Here is a 21,083-nt window from a genome sequence, read left to right on the forward strand (position 1 = left end):
ACATTCTAGTGTAGATGATGATGATGTTAATAGTCCTGTATAATGAAAGGCTAATATGCAAATAGACCAAACAACAGAACAACCAGAACAACCGAACAACCGGTCTCTATGACATGCGCTGACCACCAGGGGGCATGTGCGGGACATGGCGGGCGTTATCTGTGGTGGGATGGTGGAGTAGGTGAGCAGGGGTGCCAGACCAAGGAGGGGTGCCGGCCACTGTCATCGGGGCGAGACTCTGGTGATTACTGAAAATTCTTTGCTACTGCATGCCAACGGTTCCACCTGCTGCCAGCACTGGCCCTGCTCATACCCGCAGCCAGCGCCAGCACCGCCACTCGCACCTGCTACTGGTGTCTGGCACCAGTCTCAATCATTCGGCGCCATCAGCAGGTGTGAGTGGCAGCTGCTGGTCCTGATTTCCCCTGAGGGCTTCTCCACCTCCCCCTGGTCCTGAGGGGTGATCGGGGCAGCAGCCGCCACTCGCACCCGCTAACGCTCACACCCACTGCTGGTGCTGGCCCCAATTGCTGCACACCATCAGCGGGTGCAAGTGGGGCCGGCCCCCTCAGTGCATGGGAGTGGCAGCAGCAGGAGTGGGGCTGCTGGCTGACAGGGGACCAGGGGCTGTGGTGGGAGGGGCTGGGCGGGGGTGAGGAGGATGGACCAAGACCCGTCCCTGTGCCTACCACAGCCTTGCGGCCCACAATTCCTTTCAAGGTGCATGAATTCGTGCACTGGCCCATAGTAATAATAATAATAATCTACACTAATAAAAGACAAAGATACAAATTGACTGTACCTTTGTGATGCCCACCAGCCAATCAGGAGTGAGCATGCAAATTAGCCCAAAAAAAGATGGCGGGTTAATTTGCATGCACAGGTGCCAAGTGGCTGGGGGCGGGGCAGGACTTTGCATCATCACCATGGTGACAACGCAGGCATTCCACACCACCCCAGCCACTCCAAGCCTCTGGGCAGTGTGGGAAGGTAAAAAGGCGGCTCTGGGCCTGAACGAAGCTGGAAAGGTGGCTCCAGGCTGGAGCAAAGGCGGTTGCTGGCAGCCAGGGGAAGGAAGGCCCATTCTTGCACAAATCTTCGTGCATCAGGCCTCTTGTAATAATAATAATAATAATAATGAGAAGGAAAGGGAGAAGGAAGAATCAGAGGAGAAATATTTACTATTCCAAGCACTGTTCTTAATGTGTTAATTCATTTCATACTTGAAATAATCTTATGAGATAGATTGCCATGATAATATCATTTTACAGATGAACAAACTGAGGAGAGAGTTTAAACAACTTGCCCAAGAATTGATAATAGTAAAATTAAATCCTAAGGCATTTACTTCCAGAGGCAGAGCGAAGGCAGTGCTGGCAGCCAGGGAAAGGAAGGCCCATTCTTGCACAAATCTTCGTGCATCGGGCCTCTAGTAATAATAATAATAATAATAATGAGGAGGAAAGGGAGAAGGAAGAATCAGAGGAGAAACATTTACTATTCCAAGCACTGTTCTTAATATGTTAATTCATTTCATACTTGAAATAATCTTATGAGATAGATTGCCATAATAATATCATTTTACAGATGAACAAACTGGGGAGAGAGTTTAATCAACTTGCCCAAGAATTGATAATAGTAACATTAAATCCTAAGGCATTTACTTCCAGAGGCCATACTGCTACACTGCCTCTCAAACACCTGGGCAAATAATTATGAAAGAGTATGGTAAGTGCAACAGAAGAGGCACTGAGTGCTTGAGAGCTTAACAAAGTACCCGAAGCCCGAACTGAAGGATCAAGGAAGACCTCCTAGAAAATGTAATATGGGCACTTAGCCTTGAAAAATGCATCCGGTGTGCCAGACAAGCAGGATGGGGAGAAGGGATACAGGTTATAACACACAGTAGAATAGGCATGGCTTCAGTTAGTTTATAAAGAGAAAATGCAGACAAGCTCTCCCTTTTTCCTTATCACCCACAAGTACTCATAAATCTCATATTCCCTCTAATTAAGTCACTAACAATTATCTAGATTTTCCACTATAAAATGTAGAAGAAGTATACATCTTTGAATCAATGACACTCCACATGCAGACTTCTGTTTACTAGTACAACATCATTTCATAGAAGCACAGGAGCTTCCTGGGTTCCAGCTACATGGACACAAAGAGGAACATTTTGATGGAGAGACTATTGTGTTTCATTTATATGTTTTACTTAGCTAAGTGTACTTAGCCTTGTTTAAAAGTCAACCGAGGACATTTACAAAAATATCGGCCATATAAGATTTTTTAAAAATATAAAGTAAGATAAAGATAGAATGAAGACATTAAAAGTGGGAAACAAATTGGGCTCTGAGATTATTAATGATTTATCCAGCAAGGGAAATACAATTAGTTACTCAATACATATTTTTTTTCTAACATGAAAATAAGCTGTAACTGTCAAGAAGCAAAATTATCCTCCCCTACTAAGCCTTGGAAAGAGTCTCTCCCTTTATTTCTTTTTTTCCTGGATTCCTTATAAAGAATATAACTTGAACCATATGATTCCAGTCATGTGTAGAATAAAAAAGAAAGCAAAAAACAAACAAGCAAACTCATAAACAGAGACAACAGAAGGGTTGTTATCAGAGGGGAAGGTAGGTGGGGAGAGGATGAAGAGGGTAAAGAGGGTCAAACATATGGTGACAGAGGGAACCTAGACTTTGGGTGGTGGGCACAAAATGCAATACACAGATTATACTAGTACATCATAGAATTGTACACTTGAAACATATAGTCTTATTAAACAATGTAACTCCATTAAATTTATTTTTTTTAATGAATTCCAAGTGTTATTTCTTAAAATATCTACCAACTGAAATTTAGTAAAAGTAATACAAGAAGGACATAAAACAATTCACTCTAAAATACATACACACCTCTCTGACAGTCTGGCATCATTCAGGAATAAACTCTTGTGTCTAAAATGGGGGAAGGATGGATTATATATCACTCATTTAATCCTGAGGCTGGGAAAATGGCTCGTCTCAACTTCCAAAAAGCTTTATGCGGCAGTAAATTCAGGCGAATACTCTCTGACAAACACCTGGACTGCAGATATTATATTTTCCCAATCAGCTCAATCAGCCATGTAACTCCATTAATTTATTTTTTTAAATGAATTCCAAGTGTTACTTCTTAAAATATCTACCAACTGAAATTTAGTAAAAGTAATACAAGAAGGACATAAAACAATTCACTCTAAAATACATACACACCTCTCTGACAGTCTGGCATCATTCAGGAATAAACTCTTGTGTCTAAAATGGGGGAAGGATGGATTATATATCACTCATTTAATCCTGAGGCTGGGAAAATGGCTCGTCTCAACTTCCAAAAAGCTTTATGCGGCAGTAAATTCAGGCGAATACTCTCTGACAAACACCTGGACTGCAGATATTATATTTTCCCAATCAGCTCAATCAGCTGAGAGCTTAACGTCATTCTGTTAATGCAAAGAAGCTTAATCATAATATATGTGTAAGTAAGGGTGCTCTTAGAAATAATCAACCACGAATAGTATGTATGGCATAATAAACCAACAGTAGTGTGGAACAGGTCCCAGTAGTCCTCCTACTAAGTCAAATCTTAACCCTTAAACCATATGATTCCATGCATTCAATGCATTGTGGGTAGGTATGGACACTTCGGGGATAAGGGGCTGGGGTGACTGGGGCAGCTGGAGCAGCAGGCAGGCACTCGGGAGGCTTGGGGGCAGCAGCTTCATTCTGTCATGTATGGAAGTGTTTTAACAGCCTCTATTGCTATACCAGCCAATGCTGCTGAATTTCAATAATCAATAAATTCCACTTGTAAGAACTGAGTTCAGATAAGTAAAAACTTTAGCACAACACAAATAATGGGTAAAATTGTTCTTTTACATTGAACTGTTTTCTGCAGCAATCCTCGTTGTTTTGGGACTCCTTTGTTTCTCCCTATATATAAAATGCTTCTAATACGAATTCTTTAGCTCTTGCTTACCTCAAAATAATATTTTTAAATATGTTTTTAAAAATCAGTTCAGGTTCTGTTGCAGCCCCGAAAAGGAGATGTAGGCAAGGGCATGGTCACCTCGGATTTTCAGCTGTATTTGAAGCTGTATTTGAAGCTGCGCATGGGCAGGGGAAATGAGAGGCTTGGCAAGGAAGAGCGAGTGAGGTGTGTTGAGCTCAGTTGATGCTCTGGAGGACACACACACAGAAGTGACAGATATTAGAAAACCAAGAAAAAAAGATTTTGAAATATTAAACATAGACTCTGTGATCTGTGGAAAAACATCAAACAGATTAATATAAATTTACTTTCAGAAAGAGAAAATAGGACAAAGTAAATAACTGATGAAGGACTTTATTGATATGGATGGCCTCAAGTCCACTATCTTGCTATTCCGTTTTCATTTGTTCCATCTGTTCTTTGTTTCCTTTTTCTTCTTTACCTGTTCTCTTTTGGACTAAGAAAATAGAGTTGATTATTTCTTTTTATCTCCTCTTATTTAAACTTTGTTTCTTTATTATTTAGTTGGTTACTTTAGAGATCATAATATTAATTATTAACTTATTGCAACCTGTGTCTCTGTCTGTGAAGTGAAAGAAAACTTCAATGATAAACTTACATTTTATGGGCAAAATATTTGTACAGACACTTCACAACAGAAGTTATATTAATAGCCAATCAAACCATGAAAATATTTTCAACAGTTATTAGTCATTAGGGAAATGCAAAGTAGAAGCACAATGAGCTGTTACTACAGACCCAATAGAATGGAGGGGGTAAGATTTACTAGTACAGTGCCCAGTGCTTACCAGGATGTGGAGTAACCAGAACTCTTCTATATTGCTGGTGGGAATACAAAATTTACAGTAATTTGGGGAAACTTTTTAACAATTTCTTGTAAAGTTGACCATATTCAGAACCTACAACCCAATAATTACATTTCTAAGTATTTGCCAATTACAATAAAAAACATGTCCACAAAAAGGCTTGTTTAAGATTGTTCTCAGCAGTTTTATTCAAAATGGTACAAACCTTAAATGTTGTATATCTTGATATAAGAGTATGGTTGCAGTGCATTTGTCAAATTCATTGAACTTAAAATGTATATTTCAATGAAAGTAAATTCATACCTTATTTTAAAAATAAAAAATTTACTAATAAAAATTAAAACTAAAAATGGTCAGTACATGTATTACTCCCACTTAGAGGTAAGAAGTGAGCCATGCTAAACTCAGGAACAAATGTTTATTTGATGCCTATGATGTTATATTTTTATTTGGAGGTTCTTTACCTATCCCATATTTCAACTATATTTACTTTTGCTAGTCCAAATCACTAAGTGCTATCTTTGTTCTAAATTATATGAAGAAATTCAAACATAGTCAGAACTCTCAAATAAATTTGTAACCACATCAAAAACTACAGCAACATAATCTATATAGCTGAACATCAACTGAAGGTAAACTAGAAGAGTAGCCTTCAGAATCCCCTGCAGATAAAAACAATACTCAATCTGCCCAGCCGGTGTGGCTCAGTAGTTGAGCTTCAACCCATGAAACCAGCGGAGGTTATGGTTTGATTCCTGGTCAGGGCACATGCCCAGGTTGCCAACTCTATCCCCCAGTAGGGGGCATGCAGGAGGCAGTTACATGGTGATTCTCATCATTGATGTTTCTATCTCCCCTCCTCTCCCTTGCTTTCTGAAATCAATAAAAACATAAAAAATACTCAATCTTGAATTCTTATGAGAAGATGAAGTGTCCCCTATCCATAGATTATTTATTATGCAATGGGAAAAATTAAAACCATGACAGCAATCTTAACAATATTTTTACACTTGATCAAGGATAAATAATTACCTTTGATGTCCACCGAGATAATGTGTCACCTTGCATTGTCTCTAATTAAAAACCCCCATATAAGGCACGAGTTATTAATATTGTCTTGCTGCTGCTTCTAATTTTCCCAGCGCCACCAAGCCATGGGAATTCTGTTTCAAGCATCTTGGCTGAATGTGATTAGCAAGAGCAGTAGCATAACCTTTCTACTGTAGTGGTGTAATCATGGTCAGAAGCAGTGGTTCCCTTTTTAAGAGTGACACTTCCTGACATTGGACATCTTGCTAGTCTCCTATTTCTGCTGGTTTGTAGATATTTGAGCCACATCTTTAACATAAAGTAATAATGAAGGATGACTATATTTTTAAAGCATAAAATAGATTTACCATAACTTTTAAAATCTTAATATCCTTAAGCTCTCTATGTTGTAAAAAGCAGCCTTGAGCCACCTCCCCCGTGGTCCTGTTATAATGACATACTAGTAATTGGTAATTGATTCTCCTTAGAAAATGTTTTATGTATAATGAACATAAAGAAATTCTCCATAGTTCTAAACCCTATATCTTTAAAAATAATAAGGGGTCTCTAAAAGCTAATGTTGATAAGAAATATTGCATATTCTAAGGTGGCACTAGTGAAACAGAATGTCACCTAAGAAGATCAGGATCTGTCAACAAAAGACTTCTAAGGTGGCTGTCTTCCCTGGTAAATCCATTGCAGGCATAAACTGTGCGGGAGAGATACCTGAATTTGTGAGCACAAATGAGAATAATCAAGGTCTCGGGGGAAGATGACATTACCCAAGCTCTCAGATGCTAAAATGACAATTGGACCAAATCAGAACTTTTTCTCTGTAAGCAAGCTACATGAGAATATAAATTATCATAAATTTGTTTAGCCAGCATAGCTTCAAACAAGGGGAGAAAGTTCATAAAACAGAGCTCTCAAGTAAAGGATAGATGTGCCGGCATGATTTCTTCATGAATTCATTCAGCAGGTATTAACTGGGCACCTCCTATGTGCCAGTAAACAAGAAATGCAGAGTTTCTGCTCTATGGAGCCTACCTTGAGAAATACATATTTACTTAGCCGTTCTCTCCACTAGGCAGTGCTTAGCTGGGCAAATGTGATGATCAAGATCAACATTGACTCTTCTGACTGTTCTATATCCATGCATCCATGGCCCATCCCTGTCTCATGTTCTCCATACTGAGCCTGAAATCATTGATGAGGTTTCCTCTCTCCAATTACAATCTCATTGCTATATTTCCTCCTGCCAATGACTCTGCCCAGTTCACCTCTTTTGGTTTTTGGTTGGTCCCTTGCTCACTGGCCACAAATTTGCTCTTACCTATTATATTTGACTTACTAGTTAAACACTCAGAAGAAAATCTAAATTTCTAAGTTCTTGGAAGATACTTCACTGGGCCCCCAATCCTAAAGAAAAAGGTTAACTTTTCTACACTAAATAAATTAATCATATATTTGTGCTTAATTTTGTCATTATCTCTATCAACCTTAACAAATACCAGACTACAGTGTTCATTTAAAAAAAAAAAAAGGCAGTTATTCTCTTTTCAGAGATTAAACTGCATACCACCTGCCACAGTCTGGTCACAAGAGAACCTTGTTCTTGGATGACAGCTGAGTTCTCAGGCCTTTCTCTGTGTGCCTGTGGGGTCGCAGCAGGAGGCTGAATACCATTGAGTCTGAGAACAGTTTTCATGTTAAAGGGCCTATCGCATGCATGGAGAGTCTCAAAGTCATCTCTTCTTGAATAAATATTACTTGGCTATGGCTGGAAACTTTCATGCACTACTTACCAAATTGTGTTCATATGGGCAGGCATTTATATTGTGCAACCTAATCACTACTACTGGTTTGATGTCTCGGCAGACAGAGGTAATGTACCTATAATCACAGCCTGATTGCACTACCCCTCACGGCCTTCGCAGCACCACTCTGCATCGATTCATCATTCCCCTTTCAAGAGAGGACCTTTGCTGCTTTGTTTTTATATGATCTTGAAAGCCTGGCTGTTTTCCACCAGATCAGGAGTAGAGATTTGGATTATCCCTTTGATAATAAATGATAGGACCAGTCTTAAAACACGAAAGAGCTTTTCTGCTGAAAGGAATTGTGCTTCCTTTCTATATTTGAAAAATTAAAGTTCCTTATTACAAATCTAATTCTTAGGCTTTATAGGCAAGGAAAGAACACTGGCAAGTAAGATGGTATAGGCAGTTGTTCATCTGTGATCAGAGATACCTTCAGAGTTTCTTTTTTTTTTAAATATTTTTTATTGATTTTTTACAGAGAGGAAAGGAGAGGGATAGAGAGTCAGAAACATCGATGAGAGAGAAACATCGATTAGCTGCCGCCTGCACAGCCCCTACTGGGGATGTACCCGCAACCAAGGTACATGCCCTTGACTGGAATCGAACCCGGGACCCTTCAGTCCCCAGGCCGACGCTCTATCCATTGAGCCAAACCGGTCAGGGCCTTCAGAGTTTCTTAGGGTCTTCCATGAAATGGGAAGGGAGGAATTAGTAGATTTCCCTGGGCGTGGCTCCAGCCCCCAATTCTACACATATCCCCACCTCAACCAGGACAGCTTAAAGGTCTCTCGCTTGCACAGACCCTTCCAAGACACCTAGCAATATTTACATGGTCATGTGTTTATATGTTCTGTAAAACCTGTGAAAGTTTTAAAAAAATTAACCACAATTAGTTAAGGCCATTGTCTTTCCATTGTAACTTCCCTTGGTTCTAACTGGCACTGAAGTAGTCACAGGCATTTTGGAAGATGACGTTAAGGAAAAATTTGGGGGTATAATTTGTTTAGGTGTAGCAGGATATATACAAGGATTAGCAAAAATAGGTTTACAGTTATGAGTATGTGAAAGTTTATTCTTGTATTATTATTTTATTAATTATTGTATTCTTTTCCATATGAACAACCATAAACCTACTTTTGCCCACCCCTCTATATGAGCTTTATAGTCATGCCTTCCATGACTGAGTTATTGCTAACTACCCAGTACAAGGATGGTTTCCAGGAATGTTTCCCATCGTTCCCTGTGCCAGCTCACCCAGCACCATGACACAAGGTGTAGCACCAGAGATGCTCTAGTGAATGAGCACACGCTATGGAAGGCACCGAGGTTTGACGTGTATGAAGCCATAAGTTAGTTTGTATAAAATTTCTTCTATCATCAGACACGTGAAAACATAAGTAGACCCTTAAGTTCTCATTTATGCTTAGTCTAAAGCACAAGCTCTACACTTGTAGTGCAAGGGGTAGAGAGATAATCAATCAACAAACAAAGAAATCTATAGACATAAAATCAGACAAGAATACTTCTATAAAAAATAAAGCAAGAATGGATAGTAGGGTTGAATTTTTAAAGAGGATGATGAGGAAAAGAAGGTACCATTTGATCCATTATTTCATAACCAGATATGGAGTATGCCAAGCATCAATTTTATTAAGTTCCTGCTATGGGTTAACATTACTGATACCACTGTGAACTGTGCATGAATAATCCTGTTTCATGGAGCCTCCAGAATAGAGGATCATACAGCCAGTAAACAGGCAACTGCAATTTAGTGTGTCACGTACTTTGGTCTTCTCTCTTTGTCTTCTGTCTTCCCTCTGTGTGTTTCTATGTCCTAATCTCCTCTTCTTATAAGGACATCAGTCATATTGTATTAGGGCTCGCACGAATGACCTCATACTTTAAGGAAATACTTAAAGGAGCCACTTACTTGACTTAAAGGGTGGTGAAATTCTTCTTCATAGAAAACTTTTATGCCAAAGTCTAAAGGATAGGTAAGAGTTATCAAAAGTGGGATGAAAGGGAGGAAGGATACTGCTCTAAGTATAAAGAACAAGATGCAAATGGCCAGTGACTGAAGAGGTTGTGTTCTGTGCCAGGAGCTGAAAATGGTTTAGTAAAAAGCATAAGACAAAAAAAAAATGAGATTGGACAGAAAAGCAAGCTGCATTCAGATCAAAGCTTCATACACTATAGAGAGGAGTTTGGACTTCAGAGAGGTTTTTAACAGCAACAGATGAGGATATAATAAGAATTATATATTTTTAAAATTACTGTCATGTGGAAGAAAGAGTAGAAGAATGCAATATTGGAGGGGGGAAAACAGCAAAGAGGTTAGTGCTATTATCTAGGGAAAAAATAACAATGGCCAAAAGTTGCAAGTGCAATTAAGATTCATAAGAGTGATAGATTTGAGAGATATTTAATAAACAGAATCAAATGTGACTGCTTGAACTGAGAGGGTAGAGAGTAGTGAAGGGCAATGTCTAGATTTCTGGCTTGAGTAATTAGCTTCTTCTGCTTTGGCCTGAATTGTGCCCCCCAAAAAATTTTTATGTTGAAGTTCTAACCCCCAGAACCCCAGAATATGACTGCATTTGGGGACAGGACCTTAAAAGAGGAATTAAATGAAAATGAGGTCATTCATGTGAGCCCTAATACAATATGACTGATGTCCTTATAAGAAGAGGAGATTAGGACACAGAAACACACAGAGGGAAGACAGAAGACAAAGAGAGAAGACAAAGACAAGCAAAGAGAGAGGCCGCAGAAGAACCAACCCTGCTGATACCTGACCTCACACTTCTATCCTCCGGAATTGTGAAAAAATAATCCACCCAGTCTGTGGTGCTGTGTTATGGACAGCCCTAGAAAACTAGTATAGTGTCCTCATTAAGACAGAGAATATACAAAAAAAAGAAGCAAGTTTTGGGTGGCAGACATGATGAGGTGACATATTAGGATGCACTTGTCTACAATGCAGTTGGGGCCTCTACAGAGGCAAAAGTGGAATCAACTGATGGCATTCTTCCATAGACCAGAATATCCTTGACTCCTATGAAAAACTTCTTGTAAAGACTAGCTCACAAGGTTACAAACCACACAAGAAAATAAAACTCTTTGCCCGGTTGCTGTGGCTCGGTGGTTGAGTGTTTACGTATGAACCAAGAGATCACAGTTTGATTCCTGGTCAGGGTACGTGCCCGGTTGAGGACTCAATCTCCAGCAGAGGGCATGCAGGAGGCAGTTAATCAATGATTCTCTCTCATCATTGATGTTTCTATCTCTCTCTCCCTCTCCTTCCCTCTCTCTAAAATCAATAAAAACATTTTTTAAAAGAAAAACCTCTTTGAAGGAGTCACCTAAAGCAATGGAAGGTGCACACCAAAAATTGATATAATAGTCTTACCATGAGGTAAGAATAGAGCAGTAAGAAAAACAATAAATTTGAAAAAATAAATTCAGGCTAGAACTGAAAATTAATCATTGAAATAAATAATTCATTGCATAGGTTGAACAGTGGGCTAGATACCTCTGAAAAAAAGAAAAACCAGTGAAATGAAATAGATTTGAGGCAATTACATAAAATACAAAGCCGAGGGACAAACAGATGGGAGATATAAATGATTACCCAACTGGCATAGAACAAGTAGCTCCAAGATATGTATGATAGGAGCTCTCAATGAGAGAATATAAAAATGACAAAAATATATGTATTTAAAGGAACAACTGAAATTTTTGCTGAATTAAAGAAAGACATGAGTCATCCTCAGACTGAAGGAGCACAACATATCCCAAAAAGGGTAATCAAACATAGATCTGCATGTAGTGAAATGTAAAACATCAAAGTCAAAGAGAACATTTTACAAGTTATCTGAGAAAATACAAATTATCTACAAAGGAATAACTACAGTTTGTCATTGTAATACAAATACATAATAATACGAGAATAAAGAATGTTTCCTGTATTCACAACTATAAGCTTACTTTTGCCCACCCCTCTATATTGACACGAAACCATAAGTAATAATACTCATCAAAAGACAATTTCAAAGTGCTGAGGAAAAAATCACTATCTATAATAATAAAAGTGTAATATGCTAATTAGACCAGATGACCTTTCAGACGAAGCCAGGGCTGCGAGGGAAGTCCGGGTCCCGGGTGCCTGCTGTTGGCCAGAGGGAAGCCCGAGTCCTGGGTGCCAGAGGGAAGCTAGTGCCGGCAGCCGGGGGAAGGAAGACCTACTCTTGCACAAATTTCGTGCATCGGGCCTCTAGTTAACTTATATTCACCTAAACTATCATTCACAAGTAAGAGTGAAACTAAAATATTTTCCTACACAGTAAGTCTGAAATATTTGCCACTCAAAGACTTTTGCTGAAATGACTACTAAGTATGGAACTCAGCAATTAGAAAATTGAACCAAGAAGGAAGGCTTGAGAGGCAAGAACCAATAGTAAGCAAAGAAATTGCTAAATATGATGAAAATTTCAATAAATAATTTGATAAAATAGTAATAATAATCTCTGATTAAGGAGGATCAGAAAAAAGGCTACAACTGAAAGTAACTCAATAATAGCACTGAAGTTGAAATATGAAAGCTCAGAGTTCAAGGATTTAATTTCTTTATATTGTTTGGGCTTCATCTGTAGAAGATGCCGGCAGCATCTAACGTGGGTTCTGCAACCAACTTGGGTTAGTTCCCTCTGATGTTGCCCATTGTACAACCCTGCGGCCCTTCACTATTGTATTCAACCAACCACCACAGAGCTTAATTTAATCAATGCTTTTTGAAAATTTATACCAGAAAAAAAAAACAGATGAAAAGAAAAACAGAAAAATCTTTTTAGGATCTATTGCTCTTTAATAAACTACCCTAATATAATAAATTAAATAGCAAAACAGTCAAAAGATGAGTAGTGGATATTAAGTTAAAATGAAACAAAACAACAGGAAAATTCTCCAAAGGAGGTAATAATAATAATGAAGAATTGACTGTACTATTTATTTTCATTCCTTAGCAGCGACAATAGGTATTATTTATATTATAAGTGACTCAACTGAGGTATAACAGGATCATACCATTTTCCTGTAGCACAACCAGAAACTTCATAATCACTAAATAAGACTTCATAATCTCTAATTTTAAAATCCAGTTTTCTATCTTATTGTATGGCCTCAGTTATGAGATCTAAAAACACTGGTTTATTCTTTCATTGCTTTATATTTTTAAAATGTAAATACAGTGGGGCCTTGACTTACGAGTTTAATTCATTCCGAGCTAACCTACCAGTCAAGCAATATTTTTTTTTTATCATTTTTAGTCTATAATTTTATTCTAAATTGGGTAATATATTTGTCTGGACATGCACTCATAAGTCAAGGCCCCACTGTATTTCTTCTTTTTCAAGTAATTGGATTACTTTCTAGGACTCCAAAAGTTTTTAGTTATATGCTGATAAGTTGTCTCATTTTAGAAGTCCTAGAGTTAATCTAGCAAAAACTTTACATATTCTAAAGAAAACAAACAAGCTGATCCTTGACTTATTCTTCTAATTTTCAGTTCTTTCTTTCGTATATTGTGAACTCTGATTGGCTATGTAATTGCTAGGAAGTATAAAAATTTTCAGCACTCCATTTTATTTTTCTTTATATTCATGAAAGGTAAAAAAGTAAAACTATTAAAACGAGTTAAAACCAGTGTCCAAAAGAATTACAAAAACCGACTACATTGCAAAACAAATAACCTTACTGTGACCTCTTCACAAATGATCAAACACAGCTTTGTAGCAGAACTCAATCAAGGACAGACATGTAATACCATTAAAGGTGAAATAAATTTTCCCTTACAAAGTATAACTTTTTTTCATTTTTTAAATCCTCACACGAGGGCATATTTTTATTTATTTTCTTTAGAGAGACAGGAAAGGAGAAGGAGAGAGAGAGAGAGAGAGAGATGTCAATCCGCTATCAGTGCATGGGACAACACTTCAATCAACTGAGCCACACTGGCCAGGGCTGACTTTAATTTCTTAAAGTCAAAAACTGTTCTTTGTTATTCAATACATGTATATATATGGATATGACTTTGGTCAAGCATTAAGAAATGTATGAGACAGCCTCAAAACTTTTAAAAGAACTTTAACAGCATTATAATGTTTTAATTGCCTAATTTCTTGTCAGTATCCCTTAAGTTCCAAGTTTCTCACCATTATGTGCCAAGAACTTAACACAATTTCTGACATATCAATGTCTGACAATTTAATTAATAGCATATGCTAGAGAGAGCCTAGTGGTAGCTTATAATCTATAAAGTTAGGACTTTCATTTCTGCATTTATTTATGAGCTTAAAACTTTGATTAGAAACTGCTATAAATCAATAAGCCTTTGTAGCAACAACAAAGACAAACAAACATTAAATAGACTTGTTTTAATATGTTGATAAGTAATAAAGAGAAGTGACTGAAATTTGGCAAGTATGAAGTGCCATTCCTATTAGAGTAATTGAATGCGCCATTCTGCTAGAAATAATCAACAATATATAATATTTAAAGGAAGTGGCCCAGCAAGTATCTGCTGAATATCAAGGGAACCCACTGGTTGCTAGCAAGTGCCAGTCAAGAATCTTCAAAATATTTTTCATTCATTTCTTTTCTGAACACTTACATTGGTTTAACTTTTCAACCCAAATATTCATGCTAAATATTACAGTTAAATAGTTTAATTCTCTTGCTTGATTAATATTCTTTCTAATATTTTATTACTCACTAATCATTTTATATGTTATATAAGTGGAGGAAAGTAACACAAAGCCTGAAATCCAAAATGTGAAATTGTATAGGTTTGTTCTATTTTTCCCTAAATTTGACTCCATATAATGGTTAATGTGATATGTCATATTTTCATTTATAACTTTTTTTTAGTTCTTCAGATTCAAAATTCACAGTCCACCTTTTTTACAGGAACAAATTATATATATATATTTCTACAGAGTCGGAAAACTTTCTATTATATGACTGATATTTTTTCTGTTAATTTTTTAAATGTTTTGAGCATATTTAATTCTAAAACAAATTCCTAGCAAATAAAATTGAAAAACAAAGTGACTGATTAAATCTGGAAGTTTCCACTTCCACATGATACCAAAATAGCAGTAAAGTCTGATTAAACTTCACCTGATATTTCTTACTAGAAGAAGTTTACAATTCCCGATCTATCAAAATATTTATTCATGCCTGGGCCACTGTTGCTCAGTGGTTGGAGTGTTGGCCCATGCACTGAAAAGGTGTGCAGAAACTGGAAACTTCTGCATTGTTATTGGGAATGTAAAATAGTGCAACCACTGTGGAAAATAATATAGTCAGTCATTCCTCAAAAAATTAAAAAATAGAATTATTATATGGTTCAGCAATTCACTTCTGGGTATATATCTAAAAGAATTCAAAGCAGAGCCTCAAACAGATATCTGTAAAGCCATGTTCAGCCATTTTCATAGCAGCATTATTATCAACTAGCGGCCCAGTGCACAAATTCGTGCACCCGTGGGGTCCCTCAGCCTGGCCTGCAGGATCAAGCCAAAACCAGCTCTCCAACATCCCCCAAGGGGTCCTGGATTACAATAGGGTGCAAGCCAGGCTGAGGGACCCCACAATGCATGATAGGGGCCGGGGAGGGATACAGGAGGTTGACCAGCTGGGGAGAGACTGGGGAGAGCTCCAGAGTGTGTCTGGCCCATCTCACGCAGTCCCCATCAGCCAGACCCCAGCAAGCTAACCTACCAGTCAAGCAATATTTTTTTATCATTTTTAGTCTATAATTTTATTCTAAATTAACCTACCAGTCAAGCAATATTTTTTTTTTATCATTTTTAGTCTATAATTTTATTCTAAATTGGGTAATATATTTGTCTGGACATGTACATTTTCATGGTTTTGTCCTTTCATTTTAATCAGATGGAGAGAAAGCAAATATGATTCATTAAAGTGCTTGGATTCCTTGAAGACTTACATAATATAAAATACATGGAAAATAAGGAATCTATATATTACAGTTGCAAGCATCCACTAAGTTGCAATGATCTAAGTTAAAACTAAACTCCATTTTATAAACAGGAAACACAAATAAGTGGGTTAATACTATGTTGTAATTAAGAGGCACTCCATGCTGTTTCACAAATAAGATAAAATCATTGACTTGATATCAAAAGAAAAAAAGAAAGAAAAGAAAAAAGTCTCTCCTGGGTGCAGTAAAATGCAAATTTGTCTTCTGCCTTGCAGAGTTGGTGAGCAATAGGTTGAACACACTGAGAAAACCTGTTAAAAAGGTGCATAAGGTCATCTTATGAGGAAGAAACAGTGCAGTAAAGGTAGCTGTGTGCAAGAGGGAGTTTAGAAAACTGAGGACTATATACTCTGAGTTCAATTTTTGCTGATTCTTGTTTTGTAACTTGCGTAAGATTTGTATAATGTACATCTAGTTAACCACTATACAATCCCAAATGATCAGTTAATTTTTTTCTCTACATGAAAATTTCCATGTTCCCTAGACTCACAGCTTGAAACATAATAGTAATTAAAGGGATATGCCTGAAATTATAGATAAATAAATAAATATTCAAAACCTGGGAATATGTAAAAATAATAACTAATCTAGTAAAAATTTTAAAAATTATTCCCATTTAAAAAAAGAATTACTAGTGTACTAGTGAATATTCCACAAAAACTGAGGGTCCACTTGTAAAATATAATCTATAATTTCTGCTTTTTTTCTGTAGTATTATTTTGTCCTACTTATATCAGACCTGCAAAAAAAGAATTAAATAAATATGTCACAAATTTAACACTTACCATTATTTTTTAACTTCAGGATTGTGACCTTAATTGTTGCAATAAAAATCCAGTAAGGGGAGGGTGTGGAATGTTCATTTGTCATGTATAAGTTGAACCTTATGAAAATGTAGGCAGATTTTCCTGATAACAGAAAAGCCACATGGAATCACCAACCTAACACAATTACCTTCCACAATACCTGAAATTCCTATATTGCCATCAATCTCTGGGGATTTTTTGCTCCCCAAGTGTCCTGTAAAACATAGGTAATACTGGGGAAGCACAGAGAGACTTGTGTACACACAGTGAGATAGAGCATAGGGTAGGTAGCTTCTGATGATGAGAGTGTGGTTAGAGAATTGAAACCATCTAGAACAGTGGTTCTCAACCTTCCTAATGCCACGACCCTTTAATACAGTTCCTCATGTTGTGGTGACCCCCAACCATAAAATTATTTTCATTGCTACTTCATAACTGTAATTTTGCTACTGTTATGAATCGTAATGTAAATATCTGATATGCAGGATGTATTTTTGTTGTTACAAATTGAACATAATTAAAGCATAGTGATTAATCACAAAAACAATATGTAATTATATATGTGTTTTCTGATGGTTTTAGGCGACCCCTGTGAAAGGGTCATTCGACCCCCAAAGGGGTCGCGACCCACAGGTTGAGAACCGCTGATCTAGAATGTGGGCACACCAAGAGACCAAGCATCCAGGTAACCAAGAGAAGACTGGAGCATGGACAAAGCTTAAAAACCCTCTAAATTTTGCCTTTCCTGCAGATAGCTATCAAGGAAGTGTTACTATAACATCCAACCCTGTCCTCCCACCACTAATAAGCACAGTTTTTAACTGAAGGTAGTCACTCAATAAAGTTTGTGGGTGTTTTTATTTCAGACTACAGGCCCAGTGCATGAAATTTGTGCACAGGTAGGGTCCCTAGTGGCTGCCAGCTGTAGGCCAGGGCCTCCCTTAGCACCCGCCTTGGCCTGGCACTGCCCTCTCACCTGCTCCACCATCCCAACACAGTCCCACTCTCATCAGGGCCCATCAGGGCCAGCAGCACCTCCATTACCACCCACTGCCAGAGCCATGTCGCCAATGCCCGCCATGTTCTGAGCCACCCCCTGGTGGTCAGCGCACATTTAACTCCCAGTCGGTTGAACTCCCGCCCATGGGGACAATTTTCATATTAGCCTTTTATTATATAGCATTCTATACATAAGGTACAAAACAAATCATTATATTGACTCACTCGTGTTAGATTCTTAAAAACCCAAATACCTTTTAGTCAAGTCCAAACTGAGCAGGAAAATAGCCATATTAATATAAGAAATTAAAACCAAATTAACTTCACCTTTAAAAAATCAAGTTTTTCATTTGTTTTTGTTAGAAATGAACTTATATGTAAAATGCTAATTTAGCAGTATATATACACACAATCCAATGACATATTTCTTTATAACTTTGTAGGTAAAAACTAAACATTGATTTTTGGAACATATATAATCATCTAATCTAATAATAGAGAAACATGGTAATTAACCGTAACTTCGCTACCCTTCCCATTGGCTAATCAGGGCGATATGCAAATTAACTGCCAGCCAAGATGGCGGTTAACCGCCAACAAAGATGGCGGTTAATTTGCATACGTAGCCGCAATGCTGGGAGGCGAAAGGGGAAGGAGGGAAGAAGCCGCCTGCCACTGACTGCGATCGGAAACCCAGGTGGCAGCCAAGAGCCAGAGAACCGAGCTGCCTTTGCTCAGAGAAGCCAGGCTGCCTTTGCTGGCTTCTGTGATAGGAGAACCTGGCTGCCTTTGCCGGGCCTGGGCCAGTAATCGGAGAAGCTGGGTGGGGCAGGGAAGAGGTGGATGTCTGCCTCTTCCCTGCCCTGCCTGGCTTCTCAGATCACTGATCACCAGTGATGGTAGAACACCCAGAGGCGGGGCCAGAGGCCAGGCTGCATAGCTGCCTGGGGACACCATCCGGTCCCCGGGGGGCGACGAAGCCAGGCCCCAGCAGGAGACCCAGAAGGATGCAGGGGCTGCGGGGCTGCGTTGCCACTGGGGCACGCGATCTGGTGCCTGGGCTGAGGAGACCCAGAAGGAGACCCAGGGGCCTCCCAAGAGGAGAGTCTCCATGGTCAGATGGCGCGGTGTCGGGACAGGAATAAAGACCCGAGGTGACTCAGATGCCTGGCCGCAGGGTTAGACCAGCGAGCAGGGCCTTTCAGTTGGGACTCGGGGGGGGGTGGGGCGAGGGAGGCAAGCCGGAAATAGAGAACTACAACTCCCAGGAGGCTTAGTGGCCGGGGCCTGGGTGCCTGGCTGTGAAATTGGATGGGCTGTGTCATTTTGCAAGCCACTTTAAACTAGAGGCTTGCAAGGTGGGAAGTGCTGCGCCGGGAGCCAGGGAGAAATGGAGCTGGAGCAGAGAGAAGGGACCATGGCAGCCGTGGGCTTTGAGGAGTTCTCAGCACCTCCCGGCTGGGAGCTGGCACTGCCTCCGCTGTTCGGTGGTCACATCCTGGAGTGCGAGCTTGAGACCAAAGTGGAGTTCGTGTCTGGGGGTCTGGGCAGCTCCAGCCTCCAGGAGCAAGACGAAGAGGAGGAGGCAGCCCGAGGCCAGCAATGGCGGTGCCAACGGGAACTCAATCACAGGAAGTACCAGGCGCTGGGTCGGCACTGCAGGGAGATCGAGCAGGTTCTGAACAGGCTCCATCAGATATAGAGGATAACATGGAGACCCCAGCAGGAGCGGAGGTTCCTCATGAAGGTGCTGGACTCCTACGGTGACGACTACCAGGCCAGCCAGTTCACCATCTTACTGGAGGACGAGGGCAGCCAGGGCACAGACGCCCCCACCCCAGGCAATGCTGAAAACGAGCCTCCGGAGAAAGAGGGGCTGTACCCGCCCAGGAGGACGCCAGTGCCTACAGAAGCCAGCAGCTCGGCCCCTGGGAAGGGGCCCAGCGGGAGGAAGAGGCGGCGAGTGCCACCAGAAGGGGGCCGGGCGGGAGTTCCGCTGACTCTGGAGCTGGGCCCCGTGCAGATAAAGGTGGAGGAAGACTTTGGCTTCAAAGCGGTCGAGGCTCTGGACTCAAGTTGGGTTTCTCGGGGGCCAGACAAGTTGCTGCCCTACCCCACCCTAGCCAGCCCCCCCTTTGACTGACCCCCCAATAAACGGACCCCATGCTCTCCTCGGCAAAAAAAAGCTTATAGAGGCATGCTTATAGGATCAAATAGTATAAATATAGATGTAACAGGACAATAAAAAGAGAACCTGGCTATGATGATCACCTGAACGCTGCCTCTGTGTCATTCCTTCTTCGCCGACTCCGTCCACACCTTTGGGAACCCCTGGACCTGCTGGGGCAGGACCCCAACATTCTTCTTCTTATAAGGACTTCAGTGAGATGGGATAAGGGTCCCACTGGAACTGCCTCAATTTAATGTAATCCCCTCTTTAAAGATCTTATCTCCATATACAGGTACATTCTGAGGTTCTGGGGATTAGGATTGTAACATACATTTTGTTGATTACCCAAATCAGCCCTTAACAACCAACATGTTCCAGAAAGTAGATTCCTACAGGGTTATTTACCAAACATTCAGAAGTATTTTTAAAAGAGCTAAGCCCCTCGCCCACTGCGCGGGCCCCTCCCAGCGAAGAGCGAAGGCCTGGGTTCTGGGCGCCGGAGGAAAACTGGTGCCAGCAGCCAGGGTTAGGGGCCCCCAAGGGGCCCCAGATTGCAAGAGGGCACAGGCTGGGCTGAGGGACCCACCCGAGTGCACAAATTTTTGTGCACCGGGCCTCTAGTTTGTTTTATAAGTGACACTACTGGCTATTAAATTTGTATCTCTTAGGAGGTTTGTTGTTTTTTTTTTGTCAAACTTTTTTTGTGTGTGCAAACTTATCCATATACTCTCAGCTAAACTCTCCTTTAGCCAATAATCTCTATTTATAAAACTGGCCAAGTAATTTAGGATAAGAGGAGCAGTCTGTGATTATGCATCTGGGGACATAAAATCAATACCATTTGATTTATTTATTGATATTTTCCAGAACTCAGAAAATCTATGGCTCTTTGTGTGGCCCTCTCAAACTGTAATAGTTGAAACAATACTGATATGTATCAAAGCTGGACAAGGAAAAGAAGTGAAGTCTCCTAAACTTATAAAGAAAATGGACTTCCAGTCAAGATGGTGGCATAGGTAAATGCAGTACTGGCACTCTCCAACAACCACATCAAAAGTACAACTAAACTACAGAATAATCATCAATCAGAACTGCCTAAAATCTAGCTGAATGAAAGTTCTACAACTAGGGATTTAAATAAGAAGCCAAATTGAGACCAATAGAAGGGGAAGAGACAATGAAAGGGCTAGTCCCACACCCACATTTGGCAGATAAAAATTGGAAGGGATATCTTGGTTGTGGAGATCCCCCCTGAGGAACAAGAGGTCCCAGACCTACAGTAGGCCTCCCATCCCAGGTTCCAGGGCCAGAAGCAGAAGTCCCCATAGCTTC

At 39.7% G+C, this 21,083-nt stretch overlaps 1 pseudogene; it reads left to right on the forward strand.

Moving 5' to 3' along the window:
* Positions 1 to 18,957: 18,957 nt before the first annotated feature.
* LOC102239849 lies at positions 18,958 to 19,766 on the forward strand (annotated as a pseudogene).
* The last annotated feature ends 1,317 nt before the right edge of the window (positions 19,767 to 21,083 follow it).

Source organism: Myotis brandtii, unplaced genomic scaffold, assembly GCF_000412655.1.
Source record: "Myotis brandtii unplaced genomic scaffold, ASM41265v1 scaffold424, whole genome shotgun sequence".
Classification (NCBI taxonomy): Eukaryota; Metazoa; Chordata; class Mammalia; order Chiroptera; family Vespertilionidae; genus Myotis; species Myotis brandtii.